Below are 15,728 nucleotides of genomic sequence, written 5' to 3'. Positions count from 1 at the left end.
ACAAAGACAGAGCCCCGGCGCCCCCGCTCTACCTCTTGAACCTGCTGAGTCTTGCTCAGAGTGAAGTGTAGTTGACATTGAACAGGCAGGGGCTGTTTTCTCTGGAACGTCGGAGGCTGAAGGGTGACTTTATGGAAGTTTACAAAATTATGAGGGGCATGGATAGGATAAATAGGCAAAGTCCTTTCCCTGGGGTCGGGGAGTCAAGAACTAGAGGGCATAGATTTAGGGTGAGAGGGGAAACATATAAGATAGACCTAAGGGGCAACTTTTTCACGCAGAGGGTGGTTCGTGCATGGAATGAGCTGCCAGAGAAAGTGGCGGAGGCTGCTACAATTGCAACATTTAAGAGGCGTTTGGATGGATATATGAATAGGAAGGGTTTGGAGGTATATGGGCTGGGTGCTGGCAGGTGGGACTAGATTGGGGTGCGATATCTGATCGACATGGACGGGTTGGACCGAAGGGTCTGTTTCCATGCTGGACATCTCTATGACTCTATGAACAGCTGCTTCTCATTCTGTCTCTCTGCTGCCGGTTGCCCGTCCCCAGGAACCGGGCCCTCTCTACTGGCAGAAAATTAAACTATTTTCTTTCTAAACTTTTCTCTGACACCGGAGTGACCAGTGACAAGCATTGCCCTCCTCACCATAGGGTACAGAGAACAGGAGAAGACCCCGCAGACCTCCACGAGTGTGTCATCTCAACTGTGCACATTGGGCCTGTGCATCAATGTGAAATATTTACGTCGAAGTTTTTTGGGAAGCAGATGAGAAGGCGAGGTGCACAACAGTGCGCCGTTATACGGGGAAGCTGCTGAAGCCGACATTGAGTGAATTGGAAAGAGCTGGCGAGAAAGAGAGCAATGTACACTGGAGACTCTGAGCCAGCTGAAACTTGCTCAGTGAGAAGTACATTCCACATTGCTCCAAGAATTGCCAGCAGCAAAGAGTTTTCAGAACATCTGCTTGTCATTCTATCCCCGGGATGCGGTTTCTGACATGCGGACCGTCTTGTCATTCACGTCCGAAACGGCGATTTGAACCCGGGATCTCTCTCAGATGACAAGCAACATGAGTTTGACTGGGACAACACTACTATTATAGGACAAGCCAAAACAGAGAACAGCCAGGGAATTCCTAGAGGCATGGCACTCATCCACAGATTCTATCAACAAGCACATCGACCTGGACCCAATATACCGGCCACTGCAGCGGACAGCTGGAACTGACAACCGGAAGTGGCACGGCGGCACAGTGGCACAGTGGTTCGCACTGCTGCCTCACAGCGCCAGAGACCCGGGTTCAATTCCTGCCTCCGGTAACTGACTGTGTGGAGTTTGCACATTCTCCCCGTGTCTGCGTGGGTTTCCTCCGGGTGCTCCGGTTTCCTCCCACAGTCCAAAGATGTGCAGGTCAGGTGAATTGGCCATGCTAAAAAAAAAACTGCCCGAAGTGTGAGGTGCAGCGGTAAATGTAGGGGAATGGGTCTGGGCGGGTCGGTGTGGACTTGTTGGGCCGAAGGGCCTGTTTCCACACTGTAAGTAATCTAATCTAATACAGATCACTATAAATGCCGGAGGAAACAGCACAGAAGCGCTTCACAGGAGCCTCCCAAGCACTGAGGATGTCACCTAGACAGGGGACGAAACGTCTGCAACACAAATTCCCAGCTCGGCGAACAGAATCACAACAAAGTTTTTGCTTGCAGGAACTGAGTGACATAAACAGGATGCTCTCAAATTTCGGCAGGAATTACACTTCCGTTCAAGATTTGCGGAAAGCTTTGTAGCTCAGCTGCCCGTTGTCGCAGCTCGACGAGCTGGGAAGTTGATTTGCAGGCGTTACATCCTCTGTCTAGTTGACATCTTCAGTGCGTTGGAGCCACCTGTGAAGCGCTGCTGTACTGTGTCTTCTGGAATGTATTTGGTTCTGTTTCTGCTGCTTTTGTTTGACCATTCCGATTGTTCGCTGCAGTGATTGGCATATGTCAATGTGTTTATTGGTGGAGTCCGTGGATGAGTGCCGTGTTTGTTGAATTTCTCTGGCTGACCTCTGTTCAGATGTACTATGACCGTTGTGCTGTCCCAGTCGATTTTATCGTCCTTGTCATCTGTGTTTGTGTGGGTACCAGAGATAGTGTTTAATGGGTAGATGTTGTTCATGGTTACAGATTGCTAGTTGTCTGCCTGTTTGTCCTGTACTGTCGACCTTTCGTGCAGCCTTTGCATGGAATCTTGTAAACTATATTTGTTTTCCACATGATGTGGTTGAGTCTTTTGATCTGGTGAGTTGTTGTCTGAGCGTGGCTGTCAGTTTATGGGCTGTCATGAATCCGAGTGGTCGGAGATGTCTGGCTATTAGTTCTGTGAGGTTTATTATATAAGGTAAAGTGGTGAGTGTGTTGGGTAGTGGCAGATCCTTGTCTCGTTGTTTGTCTGCTCGGCCCTTGTGGATGAAGTTGCGGGCATATCCGTTCCTGGTGAAGCCTCTGTAGACGTGTTCTTCTTCCTTTCACAGGTCGGCAGTGCTGCAGTGTGTCGTCACCCTTTGGAACAGCGTCCTCATGCAGCTTCTCTTGTCTGTGTTTTGATGGTTGTAGTTCAGGGTCTGGTCTGGGGGTGTGGCTTTTCTGTACACTTTTGTAGCACATCCCCCGTTCTGTGTCCTTTCTCCCATAGACCGTTAGCTTCCAGTTTCCTGTCACTTCAACTTCCCACTGTGTTCCCATGACACCATTTCAGTCTCTGATTTGCTGCAGTGCTCCCAAAAGGCACAGCGCAAGCTGGAAGAGCGGAACCTCATTTTCTCCTGAGAGACCGTGCTGCCTTCAGGACCCAACGCCGAGTTCAATCATTTTAGAACCTGTCCACCTTCTTCCACGGTCTTTACCCGCCCACTCATTCCATCAGTTCCGAAGACGGATCGTTGGGCTCAAAACATTATCTCTCCTTTCTCTCCACAGATGGACTAGACCTGGTGGTTTTGTTCATTTGAAAATGAACAAAATGAGCAGGGTGACAGAATGAGAACCACTGTTCTGGAAACTCTTTTGCTGCTTGCAATTCTGAGAACAATGGCGAATGTATTTCACACTGAGCAAGTCTCAGCTGGTTCAGGAGGTGCTGGAGCCAGCGGCCTGTGGCTCGTTGGTCTAGGGGTATGATTCTCGCATTGGGTCTTCTAACGGGCAGACTTGCGAGAGATCCCGGCTTTCTTGACTTGTGCAAAAATGCCCGATTAAACTTCTCAAAAGGCACCTTCGATAAACGAGGCTGGGCTCCCTGGAGTACGAATGGGGCAGGTAGCGGGGAAGTGAAATGATTGGAGATAGCGTTGAACAGATTGACGTGAGTGGTCCCGTGTTTGAGGAAGGTCAGCGATGAAGGTAGTTTGGAAAATTGGGACAGCTCTCCTCGGAGAACAGAAGTTTGAAATCCGGCGTGGCAAGTTTTCCAAGTCATGAGGGGACTAGAGATTGGAAACAATGTCGTGAAAGTGTTCCCACGCCTGAAAGGATCGAGAACGATTCGGCAGCGTTTTAAATTCATGAGGAAAAGAAGTAAAAGTGACCTTCGGAAGAACGTTTTCGTACAAGGAATGGTTAGGGTCAGTAAATCCCTGTCTGACAGTGATAAAGGGGCAGATTCAATGGACACAAAATCGAATTCGGTGGTCATGTTCGACCAACAGAATGTTCATATTAACACAGCCTGCACACCTCTGCGCAGCAGTATATTACATAACAGCAGTGGAGATCTTTGATATGAGTCTGGAACGTGCATGCCAGATGACTGTCGAAAAGCTGAAGGGTTCTGAGAAAACGCACGGCATACTAAACACAGAGTGACGCAACGAAAGCGTGCGGGCCCCACAACCCAGAGGCCCATAGCTCGAGACCATCCTCTATTGCTATTGCTCAAACTCTCCTTGAGCAGCTTTCCTTTGTCGTGAGTCTCTGTTCTATATCTTTCCTTTGCATCTGCTCCCCAAAACTTCGAGTGTCTGAGTGACATGTATCGTACTGATAGACTCGCCAAATTCACGCAGGCGAAGTGACTCGCTTCTGGAGGTCTGAGTGGTCTTCTCCTGTTCTCCGTCGAGTTCCTCTGAAGTGAATTGTGAAACCACTTTTCTGAGATGTCAATGAGCTGATAAAGTTGAAACACATGCCTTACGTTTTTGTCCATTCCCTGTAGTAATTCGCCATGCCGGTTCGGACGTGAATGATAAAACGGTCGGCTTGTCAGAAACCGCATTACGACTCAGACACATTCCCCCACGATTAGGACAGATCACCAAATTGAATAACTTCAGAGAGAGGCAAGTGACAGAGAATCGCCGTGGACTCGATGGGCTGAACAGCTTCTGTGCGTGAGAATGATGCTACGTGTTTGTGCCTTCCCACTGCCTGTCTCTGGGACAGAGAGGCTGAGGGAGCAAAACTGGTTCATTTTTAACCGTCCCTTCCGTGTTGGACTGCCTGCAGTCCCTCAGCTCAGGGCCATGGAGATGACTCTCAGTGAGTGAAGGTTTCACACGGATTCTCTTCATCTGGGACACTTGGGGCTCAGATGTTAACTGCTGCGCGGTCGCAGCAAAGAAAGCGATGCCCACTTTGCAATAGACTTTCCGTAAGATTGCTGCGTGAAGACGATTTCTGAACAGCAAGAAGGCTGCACAACAATTGAATTTACCTGGGCGAAGAGTCCTTGTTGTCTATTTCTTTCTGTCCTGCCAGCACAGCATCTTTCTATCTCCACGATAACAGACCCTTGGAGAAAGTTCACAATCAAAGTTGTTCATGTTCCCCGCATTAATGTAACTGACACCTCTCACCCCAAGGGTTTCAGAGAGAGAGAGAGAGAGAGAGCAGAAGAGCGAATGGACTCTACCCGCCCCCCACCCTACACCTCGTCCCACCCCCAGAACAACGTGCAAGTAGAAATGAAATGGTTTAATTATCCACCAGTGGAGGTAGTCCAGTTCCTGGGGATGAGACAAATATCAGCGCCCCGGGGACAGAATGGCAAGCAGATGTTCTGGAAACGCTTTGCTGCTTGCAATTCTTGGAGCAATGTGGAATGTACTTCACACTGAGGAAGTTTCAGCTCGTTCAGAGTCTCTAGTGTCCATTGCTGCGTTTGCCGCCAGCTCAGAGAGAGAACAATAGGAAGGACGTAGGAGTGAATAACGATCCGCGTGAGAGGGCGAATAACTGTTAATGGAGACTGTTAGCGGCTAACAATACGTAGTGTGTCCTAGCAGACGAGGTGATAACAAGGAGTCGTTTGTGTGGTAGGGGTCAAGGACATGGGGGAGTTCAGGCCCTAAAGTTATGGAACTCGATATTGAAGACCGGAGGGCTGTAAGGTCTCCAAGTGGAAAATGAGGTGTTGTTCTTTCATCTGGAGCGGGAACACTGCTGCAAGCCTGAGACAGAGATGTTGGCCAGGGAACAGGGTGATGTGTTAAAGTGGCAGGCAACCGCAAGGTCAGGGCCTTTATTTCTGCGGGCAGAACCGGGATGTTCTGCCAAGCAGTCACCCAGTTTATGTTTCGTGCTACATTGGGGAAATGACACTGTGAGCAGCGAATGCAGTGGACTAGGTTGTGGCAAAAGTGCTGCTTCACCTGGCAGGTATGTTTGAGCCCTTGGATATTCAGGAGGGAGCAGGTAAATGGGCAGGTGTTACACATTCGGCGGTTGCAGGGGAAAGTGCCTTGGCACTATGGGAGGTGGGTGTGGGGTGTTGCGAGTGAAGGAAGAGTGGAACCTATTGTTCTCTCTCTGAGCTGGCGGCAAACACAGCAATGTACATCGGAGACTCTGTACCAGCTGAAACTTGCTCAGTGTGAAGTACATTCCACATTGCTGCAAGAATTGCAAGCAGCAAAGCGTTTCCAGAACATCTGCTTGTCATTCTGCCCCCGGGGCAGAATGCCCACTTTGTCTGATCCCCAGGAACTGGACTATCTCCACTGGTGGATAATGAAACCATTTTATTTCTACTTGCACGTTGTTCTGGGGGGTGGGAAGGGGTGTACGGTGGGGGGCGGGGAGAGTCCATTCGCTCTTCTGCTCTCTCACTCTCTCTCTCTCTCAGAAACCCTTGGAGTGAGAGGTGTCAGTTACATTAATGCGGGGAACATGAACAACTTTGATTGTGAACTTTCTCCAAGGGTCTGTTATCGGAGAGATAGAAAGATGCTGTACTGGCAGGACAGAAAGAAATGGACACCGAGAACTCTTCGCCCAGGTAAATTCACATTGCTGTGCAGCCTTCTTGGTGTTCAGAAATCGTCTTCACGCAGCGATCTTACAGAAAGTCTATTGCAAAGTGGGCATCGCTTTCTTTGCTGCGATCGCGCAGCAGTTAACATCTGAGCCCCAAAGTGTCCCAGATGAAGAGAATCCGAGTGAAACCTTCACTCACTGAGAGTCATCCCCACGGCTCTGAGCTGAGGGACTGCAGGCAGTCCAACACGGAAGGGACGGTTAAAAATGAACCAGTTTTGCTCCCTCAGCCTCTCTGTCCCAGAGACAGGCAGTGGGACGGCATAAACACGTCGCATCATTCTCGCGCAGACAGATGCCGTTCAGCCCATCGAGTCCAAGGCGACTGTCTGTCACTTGTCTCTCTCTCTGAGGTTATTCACAATCGGTGGTATCCGTCCTAATAGTAGGGGACTATGTCTGAATCGTGATGCTTGTCATTCTCGTCTGAACCAGGGTGGCGAATTACTGCAAGGAAGGGACGAAACCGCAAGGCATGTGTTTCAACTTTACCAGCTGATTGGCATCGCAGAGAACTGGGTTTGCGATTCAGTTCAGAGGAAACAGACGAAGTACAGACTACCACTGAGACCTCTAAAATCTTGCCACATGAGTTGAGTGGATTTGGCGAGTGCATCGATATGCGACATTTGGACACTCGGTAAGTTGACGCAAAGGCAGGCAGCTTGCAGAAGAGAGCACCGATCTTAAGGAAAGCAGCTCGAGGTGACATTGAACAACAAGCAGACGACGGTTTCGATCCATCGATTATGGGCCTAGCACGCTCCCGCTGCGCCACTCTGCTGCCACACGCGGCGCCCCTTCCACAGAACACTTCAGGTTTTCGTCTGGCACGCGGCAGGCACGTTCGAGCCTGATGTCAAAGACCTCCACTGCTGCCGTGTAATATGCTGTTTCGCAGACATATGGAGGCTGTGTAAATATAAACTTATTTCTAAATTCCCACATTCTGTTGGTCGAACTGTGATTTCACACTGAATCACAACATGTGTCACAGCGCAGACGGTGGCCATGCGGCCCACCTTCGCTCTGCTGGTTCTACACTCAAGTAAACGTGTGTCTCTATTCGTTTCATTCTCTCGCCTTCTCAGCGTAAATCTGCTCATCTGAACGTGACCACCGAATTCCCTTTTGTGTCCATTGAATCTTCCTCTTTGTCAGTGTCAGACAGGGACTTACTGACCCTAACCACTCCCTGTACGAAAACGTTCTTCCTAATGTCACTTTTACTTCTTTTCATTGTGACTTTAAAATTCAGCCGAATTTTTGAGGTAGAGGTAAACAGCCAAAGATAATCACCGTCACTGCTTCCCTTCCATCGACTCAACTTTGTGAATCAGTATCTTTAACTGACAAATAAAACACCTTTGTCCTCAGGTGCCTGCTTCATTTTGACCACGACTTCACTCCCCTCACTGTTCTAGTCTCATTTCCAAACACTTGGCTCATATCCTCAAAAGCAGCTCTGTGGGTATCTGCTTGTTCCACCCTGACAGGCAGTGGGTTGCAGATTCCCGACCAGTCCCAATGTGATTGAAATATTTCAACCCCCCCACTGATTTGCATCTTTCAAAAAGCTGTGGAGCAATCTCCCTTTCTTTTTGACGACAGTTCTCAACTGTAGCCGGCAGGGTTCACACCTGCGCGGGGAAACCGCAATGGATTTCATATCCATCGCATTCACCACTCGGCCCACCAATACAGAACCACACTGACAGCTTCATTTCCCAGGTCTCTCTGCCTGTGGAGCTGAGAAAGAGTAAATCATTGCAGAGTTTGTTTGAATCCAATCACTTCACAGGTTTCGAAAGGGTTAAATATCTGCTAATGGCGAGTCTGGGTGTTTCATCCCGAAAGATGAAATGGACGTTCAGTTAAAAACAAAACCAGAAATTGCAGGAGCAACTCAGCAGGTCAGGCAGCATCTGTAGAAAGAGAATCAGAGACAACATTTCAGGACTTTTTTTTCCCTCATCCAGGTACAGCCAAACCTACTGAGTTGCTCTAGCACTTTCGCCTTCTGTCTCGGACTCTCAACATCCGCACTCCTTTATGTTAGAAATTCAATCAATTCAGAAACCCCTTTGTGCTTCCTCAGTGGAAAAGATTTCCGTTTGGGAAATATTTTCCTGACACCATGAAAAACGCGCATCTTTGCAGACAAGAAAGCTGTAGGAGCCCGAACAACCGTCCGGTTAATAGCCGAATACGCTGACCAATTGCGCCACAGAGACAGCCCCGGGCATTGTCCGCACAGTCTCGTTGAGGAAGCATCTATTCAATTCATAATTCAACCTGCCCCGCCTAGAATTACCATTGTCTTCTGTAAGTTCAAACACAGCGAATACTGCAGAAAGCCAACGGGTCGAGCAGCATCTGTGGAAAGGTAAACAGAGCCGACGTTTTGAGTGTGCTACGGTTTTTGTTCAGAACTCAGTGTTTTGCCTCTTCCCGAAGTTGGTCCAGGTCTATATCTCAATTGGCAAACACATGGCACGTGCAGTGCCGCAATGTGAAGTTATCGCCTTGGCTGTTTAAAAAAAAGCAGTGCATTGTTTAAATGGTGATATATTGGAATGTGGAGAAAGTGAGGACTAGAGGTGAAAGTCGAAAAATGTGGCACTGGAAAAGCACAACAGGTCAGGCAGCATCTGAGAAGCAGGACAGTGAACGTTTCGGGGACAAGCCCTTCATCAGGAATGATGTATGGATGTACAACGGGGTCTGAGAGTCCCTCCACACCAGTCAATGCCAGTTGTCGGGCAGATGCAGCAGGCAAAGAGCGAGGCAAGTGGTATATTACGAAGAGGAATTCAGTTCAGAAGTGGGGTCATTGAATATATTCAAGGCTAAGTTCATCTGAGTTTTGAACAACAAAGAAGTGGATGGTTATGGGGGGAGGTAGGAAAATGGTTTTAAGACCAGTACAGGTCAGTCACAGAGTCTGACAGCACTGAATAGACCCTTCATCCAACTAGTCCGTGCTGAGTATGTTCTCAAACTAAACTCGTCCCACCTACCAGTGTTTGGCCCATATACCTTTGAGACTTTCATATTCATGTACTTATCTAAATGTCTTTTCAACGTTGTAGCTGCACGTGTATAAAATCATGAGGAGTATGGATAGGATAAATAGACAAAGTCCTTTCCCTGGGGTGGGGTAGTCCAGCACGAGAAGGCATGGGTTTATCGTTGGAGGGAAAAGATACAAAATAGATCTAAGGGGCAACGTTTTCACGCAGAGGATTGTACGTTTATTGAATGAACTGCCAGAGGAAGTGGTGAAGTCTAGTACGATTGCAACATTTAAAAGGCATTTGGTTAGGTATATGAATAGGAAGGGTTTGGAGGGATATGGGGCCGTGTGCGGTCAGGTGGGACTAGATTGTTTTGGGACAGTTGGCCAGCATGGACAAGTTGGACCAAACAGTCTGTTTCTGTGCTGTACATCTCTATGACTCTATGACTTCTTCTGGACATTCATTCTGCTCTCAGACCACTCTCTTAAAAAACGATCCTTGTCCTGTCTTGGTAAAATCTTTCTCTACTCACCTGAAAATATTTGCTCCCTGATCCTGAAACGCCCAGCTGAGGGAAAGGACACCTGCTGATCACCTCATCCGTATCCCTCATGATTTTATAATCCTCTATATGCAGTGTGTAGTGGCTCATTGAAATAATGTCCTGATGCAGCGTCGTTTGTGGGTGTTGGGATGATTGCTTCTGTGGTTAAGCACTTGGTTTGCGTGTGTTGTTTTTCTGTAGACGCTAGTTTGAAGTTCCCCATTGACTGTTCGCTCTCCTGTGATATCTAGGAATGGCACTTTGTTGTTGTTCTCCTCCTCTTCAAACCAGGAGCCCACCACCCCGCCCCCCCAACCCCGCCTCAGGCCATAGTCTCACTACTCGGAACACTAATATACGGACTAGTCAAAGGCCTCCACTGAAGACTAAAACACCAAGTCGAAGATTCACGCCACTCCATTTACTCCATCCAAGAATTCCTGAACACCAAATATACTAAGATAGAAGAGGATGGAATAATGATGTCCTTTGACATAACAGCCCTGTTCACATCCATTAACATCAACGTGGTCAAAGAAAACTGGAGACACTACTCGAAGAACCAAAGACACAAACACAGCACCAATTTCATCAGCAAAGATAGCACTATCCAGCTCGTGGAACTGTGCCTTAACCACCCACTTCATATTCAGTAACAAGTCCTACAAACAAATCAACGAAACACCAATGAAACCACCAGTATCAGGATTCCCAGCAGAAGCAATAATTCAGAGTCTCAAGCCAACAGCACTTCCAACGATCCAACCCAAAGTTTGTGTCCGCCACAGTGATGACACTTTTGTCATCAAAAAATGAAGCAAATTGGAGGAAAACTACAACACATCAACAATATCCTTACTGGCATAAAATTCACAAAAGAAGAGAACAACAACAAAGTGCCAATTCTAGATGTCACAGTAGAGCGAACAGTCAATGGTAAATTCAAACCAGCGTCCACAGGAAAACAACACACACGAACCAAGTACTTCGCTACAGAAGCAATGATCCCTGCACATACAAACAAGCCGGAATCAGGACACTATTTCAACGTGGCACTGCACACTTCAGTCGCCAGTAACGACGAAGACCAATAAGTAACTGTATAGCGCATTTAAGTAGATTGGGTAGGCAAAGGATCCAGTGAAAAACACTTCCCTGACCGGGAATCGAACCCGGGCCGCAGCGGTGAAAGCGCTAAATCCTAACCACTAGACTACCAGGGAGATAGCATCGCCACCTCACAGCCCTATTGTAAATTGCTTCCCTGCCCGGAAATCGAACCGGGGCCACGATCGTGAGAAGGCTTCCATCAACATCATTGCTTGTATCCATTGCTCCCGATGCGGTCTCCTCTACATTGGGGAGACTGGAGACTCCTCGCAGAGTCCAGTCACAGCGCTTGAGGGAACATCTCCACGGCACCCGCACCAATCAACCCCATCACCCTCTCAACTCCCCCTCCCACTCTGCCGAGGACACGCAGGTCCTGGGCCTCCTCCATCGCCGCTCACTCCCCACCCGATGCCTGAAGGAAGAACGCCCCATTTTTCGCCTCGGATAAATTCAACCCCAGGACATCAATGTGGACTTCACCAGTTTCCTCATTTCCCCTCCCCCCACCTTACCTCAGTTCCAACCTTCCAGCTCAGCGCTGTCCTCATGACCTGTCCTACCTGCCAATCTCCCTTCTCAACTGTTCGCTCCACCTCCTCTCTGACCTGTCACCTACATCCCCACCCCCATTCACCTATTGTACTCATTGCTACCTTCGGCCCAACACCCCCCAATTTATCTCGCCAACCATGGAAGCGTCCTGCCTCTATTCCTAATGAAGGGCTTTTGCCCGAAATGTCGATTTTCCTGCTCCTCGGAAGCTGTCTGACCTGCTGTGCTTTTCCAGCACCATTCTGACCTAAACTCTGGTTTCCAGCATCTGCAGTCCGCACTTTTGCCTACCCAATAAACCTAGTGTGACGATTTCACATCAACAAACTGACACTAGCAGACACAACGTCTGCAGAAACCCTAGCCACATTACTTTACATTAAAGACATCTGTGAAATGATTTCCAGACAACTCAACCCTCTCAGCATGAAACAACGGCTAGTGAACCTTAAATACCCTTTACAAACAACCCGCAAACGAATGTTATTTACAAAATACCATACAAGGAAATATATACATGAACTCTGCCGCACAGTTCTCTGTGGCAAGAAATGCTGGGATGAGATAAGGAAGATTTTTTCAGCCAAAACGAATCGGTAATAACTGGACAGCCATTTAAAATCAACGCTGTCAGGCCAGGATGGAAGACCGGAAAGGATAATCAGTTTTCTTATTTCCTGAAGATTTACAAAGCTGAGACTGGGTTTTGGCGTTTCTTCCCTTTCCACTCCCAGAAGCCGCAGTGGTTGGGGCGGTGAGTTTTGGAAAGTGAAATGTGCCCATGAGCAGCGTGTGGGGCTTTTTCAGCTTCCCCTCCTCTGACAGCGCTGTGACGTGACTCTGATGTTCTCAGGGACACTTCCTGACGCGAGACAATGAAAAGATTCTCATTCCCGCAGATCGGGAATTCAAACCGTATGCCGGCTTCAGGACAATGAGAAAGATTAATTGGGGTGTGTGAAGAAGCTGTGAGTTGCATTTCAAACAGGGAGGTGGAGTCAGATGCGTCATCCATTGCGCCGCGGCCCTGTGCGGACCTGACGCCACCATGCTGCAGAGTTCTGACGTTAATACGGACATGCGCAGCAATGGGAACATTGACAAGGTGAACAACCAAAGATAATCACCGTCACTGCTTCCCTTCCATAGTTCCAACTTTGTGAAGCAGTATCTTTCACTGGCAAATAAAACACCTTTGTCCTTAGGTACCTGCTTCATTTCGATCACGACTTCACGCCCCTCACTGTTCTAGTCTCATTTCCAAACTCTTGGCTCATATCCACAAAAGCAGCTCTGGAGATATCTGCTTGTTCCACCCTGACAGGCAGTGGGTTGCAGATTCCCGACAAGTCCCAATGTGATTGAAATATTTCAACCCCCGCACTGATTTGCATCTTTCAAAAAGCCGTGGATCAATCTCCCTTTCTTGTTGACGACAGTTCGCAACTGTAGCCGGCAGGGTTCACACCTGCGTGGGGAAACCGCAATGGATTTCATGTCCTTCGCATTCACCACTCGGCCCACCAATACAGAACCACACTGACAGCTTCATTTCCCAGGACTCTGCCTGTGGAGCTGAGAAAGAGTAAATCATTGCAGAGTTTGTTTGAATCCAATCACTTCACAGGTTTCGAAAGGGTTAAATATCTGCAAATGGCGAGTCTGGGTGTTTCATCCCGAAAGATGAAATGGACGTTCAGTTAAAAACAAAACCAGTAATTGCAGGAGCAACTCAGCAGGTCAGGCAGCATCTGTAGAAAGAGAATCAGAGACAACATTTCAGAACTTTTTTTTCCTCATCCAGGTACAGCCAAACCTACTGAGTTGCTCCAGCAGTTTCGCTTTCTGTCTCGAACTGTTAGAATCCGCAGTCCTTTACGTTAGAAATTCAATCAATTCAGAAACCCCTTTGTGCTTCCTCAGTGGAAAAGATTTCCATTTGGGAAAGATTTTCCTGACACCATTAAAAACGCGCATCTTTGCAGCCAAGAAAGCGGTAGGAGCGTGAACAACAAGCGCTCCGTCCCTGAGTGGTTTCGAGACACCCACCCTCCGGTTAACAGCCGAACGCGCCGACCAATTGCGCCACAGAGACAGGTCCGAGCATCCCAGGCACTGTCTCGTTGAGGAAGCTACTATTCAATTTATAATTCAACCTGCGCCGCTCAGAATTACCATTGTCTTCGATCAGTTCAAACACAGCGAATACTGCAGAAAGCCAACGGGTCGAGCTGCATCTGTGGAAAGGTAAACAGAGCCGACGTTTTGAGTGTGCTACGGTTTTTGTTCAGAACTCAGTGTTTTGCCTCTTCCCGAACTTGGTCCAGGTCTGTGTCTCAATTGGCAAACACATGGCAAGTGCAGTGCCGGAATGTGTTGTTATAGCCTTGGCTGTTTAAAAAAAAAGCAGTGCATTGTTTAAATGGTGATATATTGGAATGTGGAGAAAGTGAGGACTAGAGGTGAAAGTCGAAAAATGTGGCACTGGAAAAGCAGAACAGGTCAGACAGCATCTGAGGAGCAGGTCAGTGAACGTTTCGGGCACAAGCCCTTCATCAGGAATGATGTATGGATGTACAAAGGGGTCTCAGAGTCCCTCCACTCCAGTCAATGCCAGTTGTCGGGCAGATGCAGCAGGCAATGAGAGAGGCAAATGGTATATGACGAAGAGGAATTCAGTTCAGAAGTGGGGTCATTGAACATATTCAAGGCTAAGTTCATCTGAGTTTTGAACAACAAAGAAGTGGATGGTTATGGGGGGAGGTAAGAAAATGGTTTTAAGACTAGTACAGGTCAGTCACAGAGTCAGACAGCACTGAACAGACCCTTCATCCAACTCGTCCATGCTGAGTATGTTCTCAAACTAAACTCGTCCCACCTACCAGTGTTTGGCCCATAAAACTTCGAACCTTTCATATTCATGTACTTATCCAAATGTCTTTTCAACGTTGTAACTGTGCGTGTATAAAATCATGAGGGGTATGGATAGGATAAATAGACAAAGTCTTTTCCCTGGGTTAGGGGAGTCCAGAACGAGAGGGTATGGGTTTAGCGTTAGAGGGGAAAGGTACAAAAGAGATCTGAGGGGCAACTTTTTCACGCAGAGGATGGTACGTTTATTGAATGAACTGCTAGATGAAGTGGTGAAGTCTAGTACGATTTCAACATTTAAAAGGCATTTGCTTAGGTATTTGAATAGGAAGGGTTTGGAGGGATATGAGGCCGTGTGCTGTCAGGTGGGACTAGACTGGGTTGGGATAGTTGGTCGGCATGGACAAGGTGGACCAAACAGTCTGTTTCTGTGCTGTACATCTCTATGACTCTATGACTTCTTCTGGACATTCATTCTGCACTCAGACCACTCTCTTAAAAAACGAACCTTGTCCAGTCTTTATAAAATCTTTCTCTACTCACCTCAAAATATTTGCTCCCTGATCCTGAAACCCCCAGCTGAGGGAAAGGACACCTGCTGTTCACCTCATCCGTATCCCTCATGATTTTATAATCCTCTATATGCAGTGTGTAGTGGCTCATTGAAATAATGTCCTGATGCAGCTTCGTTTGTGGGTGTTGGGATGATTGCTTCTGTGGTTAAGCACTTGTTTTGCGTGTGTTGTTTTTCTGGAGACGCTAGTTTGAAGTTCCCCATTGACTGTTCGCTCTCCTGTGACATCTAGGAATGGCACTTTGTTGTTGTTCTCCTCCTCTTCAAACCAGGAGCCCCCCTCAGGCCATAGTCTCACTTCTTGGAACACCAATATACAGACTAGTCAAAGGCCTCCACTGAAGACTAAAACACCAAGTCGAAGATTCACGCCACTCCATTTACTCCATCCAAGAATTCCTGAACACCAAATACTCTAAGATAGAAGAGGATGGAATAATGATGTCCTTTGACATAACAGCCCTGTTCACATCCATTAACATCAACGTAGCCAGAGAAAACTGGAGACACGACTCGAAGAACCAAAGACACAAACACAGCACCAACTTCATCAGCAAAGATAGCACTATCCAGCTCGTGGAACTGTGCATTACCACCCACTTCATATTCAGTAACAAGCCCTACAAACAAATCAACGAAACACCAATGAAACCACCAGTATCAGGATTCCTAGCAGAAGCAATAATGCAGAGACTCGAACCAACAGCCCTTCCAACGATCCAACGCAAACTTTGTGTCCGCCACAGTGATGACACTT

At 47.8% G+C, this 15,728-nt stretch overlaps 1 non-coding gene across 1 annotated transcript; it reads right to left on the bottom strand.

Annotated features, from left to right (window-relative positions):
- Positions 1–11,012: 11,012 nt before the first annotated feature.
- Positions 11,013–11,084, bottom strand: trnae-uuc (transfer RNA glutamic acid (anticodon UUC)). The gene has a single exon. It is a non-coding gene; the product is annotated as a tRNA-Glu (tRNA).
- Between the last annotated feature and the right edge of the window lie 4,644 nt (positions 11,085–15,728).

The sequence above is a fragment of the Chiloscyllium plagiosum genome, unplaced genomic scaffold, assembly GCF_037043375.1.
Source record: "Chiloscyllium plagiosum isolate Xiang-an unplaced genomic scaffold, Cpla_swu_hap1 HiC_scaffold_27, whole genome shotgun sequence".
Taxonomy (NCBI): domain Eukaryota; kingdom Metazoa; phylum Chordata; class Chondrichthyes; order Orectolobiformes; family Hemiscylliidae; genus Chiloscyllium; species Chiloscyllium plagiosum.
Note: the sequence above shows the minus strand (reverse complement) of the source record. Positions and strands in the feature narration are given on the sequence as shown.